This window comes from Pongo pygmaeus, chromosome 2 (assembly GCF_028885625.2).
Source record: "Pongo pygmaeus isolate AG05252 chromosome 2, NHGRI_mPonPyg2-v2.0_pri, whole genome shotgun sequence".
NCBI lineage: Eukaryota > Metazoa > Chordata > Mammalia > Primates > Hominidae > Pongo > Pongo pygmaeus.
In genome coordinates, this window is record NC_085930.1 from 55,443,517 (window position 1) to 55,447,782 (window position 4,266).

The window sequence follows — 4,266 nt, forward strand, 5'->3', positions numbered from 1 at the left end:
GCACTTTGGGAGGCAAGGCAGGTGGATCACTTGAGGTCAGGAGTTCGAGACCAGCCTGGTCAACATGGTGAAACCCCATCTCTATGAAAAATACAAAAAATTCCCGGGCGTAGTGGTGCCTGTAATCTCAGCTACTCAGGAGGCTGAGGTAGGAGAATCGCTTGAACCTGGCAGGCGGAGGTTGCAATGAGCCAAGATCACACCATTGCACTCCAGCCTGGGTGACAAAGTAAGACTCCGTCTCAAATAAATAAAATAAAATAAAATAAAATAAAATAATTAAAAAATAAATTACAGAATTAAGTAATTAAAATTGCAATAAATATTTAAAAAGAAGTAGAGAGTGATATAAAATGTACTGCTTAACTGAGTCTGAGAAGTCAGGATAGGCTTTCCTGAGGAATATGTCAAACAGAAATAAGATTTTTTGGTTTTAAAATATAAGAAGGTAGAAGAAAAATGTTTAAGGTGAAACAAACCTATGTTTCCAAGTGGGATGAATTAGCTAGTGACAGAGTGTGTTCCCACCTAAAATAAGCAGAAAATTAGAACAAAATAGAGGAGGCATCTATTTTAAGGCAGAAAAGGGCTTCTGAGTTAGCAAGAACTGAAGGAGCCAAAACTCCAGAGAGGGAGAATCACAACTAGAGAGAGCTGAGTTCTGCAGCCACTGTGCCCAGGGGTCATTTGCTGATTCTGTGCTTGGGCAGGAGACTGATAACCCCAGGCCTTGCACCCATGGAAGACCACTGCTGGGAGGCAGAGGCCAGGAGGGATATGGGAGGAGATTTGGAAGGTCTCCACAGAACATCTGTTAAATTACAGGGATGCATGAGGCTGGAGTCTTAAAAAGAGAAGCGGAAAACCTCTGAAGCAGAACAGAGCCTTCAGCAGTCTTGTGAAGACAAAGATTAGAATTCTGGGCCCACCAGGTGGAAGAGCATGGAGAATACACCAGGATTTCTGCTGAAAATCCTGAAGAAGCAGGAGTAAAATCAATGCAGGTTGAGCCTTACCAAGGATGCAACCCAGCCTCAACTCACCACAGTGCATAGAGGATTCAGGGTTAGATTTAATTAATTTTAAATTAGAATTAGATACAAGTCACCAATTAGAAGCAAGATGCTTTATAAAATTAGTATAATTTTTATTGTATGTGGAGAAAATAAATGAGCAAGAACATCAAAGAGTATTTCATGTTCAAAAAGAGTGATGAGAAGAATTTGTCCTAGCAGACATTTAATGTACTGGTAACCAATTTGAAACACTTGGAAAACAGGAATATCAATAATGAGAATATTTAAAAGACCCACACTTTCCACTACACTCTGCAAAAAAAAAAAAAAAAAAAAAAAATCCAGGTAGATTGGGAGTTAAATACATTTAAAAAAAAACAAATACACATATACAAAAGACTAGCACTAGGAGAAATCACTTTTTGACTGTTGTATAAATGAAAAAAAGATGGACAGTTTCATTACTTAGATAGCTTTACCTTTGGTGGAATGAATACCAATAAAGCTGAAATTTTAAAATTCAGAAGGCTGGAGAAAAAGTTTGCACATGAAGACAAAGTTCAATAACTAAAAAGTATAAAGAGTGCATATAAATAGGTAAAAGTACCAACTGTCTATTAAACAAATGATTAAAAAACAGTTCATACAACAAGAAACACTGTCAGTAAATCATAATTTTAAAACTATTCAGTCAACCTTGTTGGTAAAATAACTGCAAATTAAACCTACTGTGAAATTTCATTTTGTGCCTTAAAAAAATTTAGAAAAACTTTTAAAAAGTTGTAAAAGCCAAAGCCTGCAAGGCTTCGGGAAGCAGATATGCTCATGCATTAATGATAGCAGTGTAAATTGATTCAGTCTTCCTGAAGGGCAAAATGGTACTTTATTGAAAGAATCATAAATATGCCTAACCCCTGACCAAGTAATAGAATTTATCCTGAGGAAATGATGTTTAATAAAAAGTATATGTATATATAATGCTTATTTTATGATGGCAAAACATTGGAATAAAGCTAAGAGCCCAACAATACAGATATATAGAAAGAAGCTAACTATGGCATATCAAAATGATATACTTTAGTGATATACTAAAAATGATGAATATAAAGATGCTATAGGAAATAGAAAATATTTGGATAAATCACGTTACAGAAAAGGAAGAATACCAAATTGAACATATACACCCATTATGACTATAACAGAACCATGAATATACATAAGCAAAGTGAGAAAAGGACACACCTAGGAAATGTTTCTAGCTGGATTAAGATCAACAGACTTGCAGTGAATTATTCTGTCAAGTTGTTAAAACATTAGATTTCCCTTTGCGTTCTCTTTCCTTCTCCCAACATGGCTGCCTCAGCAAAAAAGAAGAATAAGAAGGAGAAGACCATCTCCCTAACAGACTTTCTGGCTGAGGATGGGGGACTGGTGGAAGCAGCTATGTTTCCAAACCAGTCAGCTGGGCTGATGAAACGGATGACCTGGAAGGAGATGTTTCAACTTGGCACAGTGATGATGACGATGTGCATAGGGCGCCCCCAATTGACCGTTCCATCCTTCCCACTGCTCCACGTGCTGCTCGGGAACCCATTATCGACCGGAGCCGTCTTCCCAAATCGCCACCCTACACTGCTTTTCTAGGGAACCTACCCTATGATGTGACAGAAGAGTCAATTAAGGAATTCTTTAGAGGATTAAATATCAGTGCATCGCGTTTACCACGTGAACCCAGCAATCCAGAGAGGTTGAAAGGTTTTGGTTATGCTGAATTTGACTACCTGGATTCCCTATTCAGTGCCCTGAGTCTCAATAAAGAATCTCTAGGTCACAGGAGAATTCGAGTGGACGTTACTGATCAAGTACAGGATAAAGACAAGGACGATCGTTCTTTTGGCCATGAGAGAAATCGGGATTTTGACAAAACAGATACAGACTGGAGGGGTCATCCTGCCACAGACAGCTTGGATGACTACTCGCCTAGAAGAGGTGATGATTGCTTTGGAGACAAGTATCGAGATCTGTATGATTCAGACCGGTATCACGATGGGTATCGATCGGGAGGGGTATCAGGATGGCCCACGCTGGGATCGATATGGCGGCCAGGATCGCTATGATGACCCAGGCAGCAGACACTATGATAGAGGCTATGATTCCCAGATAGGCAATGGCAGAAGAGCATTTGATAGTGGGTACCGCAGGGATAATGACTACAGAGAAGGCAGGGACCGCTCTGAAGACCGATACAACAGACGGGATGATCGGTCGTGGAGCTCCAGAGATGATTACACTTGGGATGATTATAGGTGTGATGATAGAGGTCCCCCGCAAAGACCCAAACTGAATCTAAAGCTTTGGAGTACTCCTAAGGAAGATGATTCCTCTGCTAGTACCTCTCAGTCCAGTCGAGCTGCTTCTGTCTTTCTTTGGAGGGGCAAAGCCCGTTGACACAGCCGCTAGAGAAAGAGAAGTAGAAGAAATGCTACAGAACAAGAGAAGTTGCAGCGTCAGCTGGATGAGCCATAACTAGAACGACGGCCTCGGGAGAGACACCCAAGCTGGCAAAGTGAAGAAACTCAAGAATGGAGTGGTCGCGGACAGGAAGTGAGTCATGGCAGACTGAGACCTCCGCCACATCCGGCAGAAATGCACGAAGGAGAGAGAGTGAGAAGTCTCTAGAAAATGAAACACTCAATAAGGAGGAAGATTGTCACTCTCCAACTTCTAAACGTCCCAAACCTGATCCTACCAGACCCAAAGATAATGCCAGCCCCTCCACCAAAGGAGAATGCTTCGGTGAAGCGAAGTTCTAACCCTCCTGCTCCATCTCAGAGCTCAGACACAGAGCAGCAATCCCCTACAAGTGGTGGGGGAAAAGTTACTCCAGCTCAATCATCTGAGGAAGGACCAGCAAAGAAAGATGAAAATAAAGTGGATGGGATGAAAGTCCCAAAAGGTCAAACTGGGAACTCTAGCTGTGGTCCAGGAGATGGAGGGAACAAAGACCACTGAAAGGAGTCAGATAGGAAAGATGGCAAAAAGGATCAAGACTCCAGATCTGCACCTGAGCCAAAGAAACCTGAGGAAAATCTAGCTTCCAAGTTGAGTTCTGCAAGCAAGTATGCTGCTGTCTCCCTTTCTGGTGAAGATGAAAACAAGGGAGAAGATTACGCCGGGTGGACCTAGACATCATGTGCTTTCTCCTAGTTTCTCTCCACCCTGGAACATTCGAGAGCAAATCAAACCTCTA

The 4,266-nt window shown here is 41.3% G+C and overlaps 1 pseudogene; it reads left to right on the top strand.

Annotated features, from left to right (window-relative positions):
• Positions 1-2,366: 2,366 nt before the first annotated feature.
• On the top strand, positions 2,367-4,266 carry LOC129032857 (eukaryotic translation initiation factor 4B-like; annotated as a pseudogene).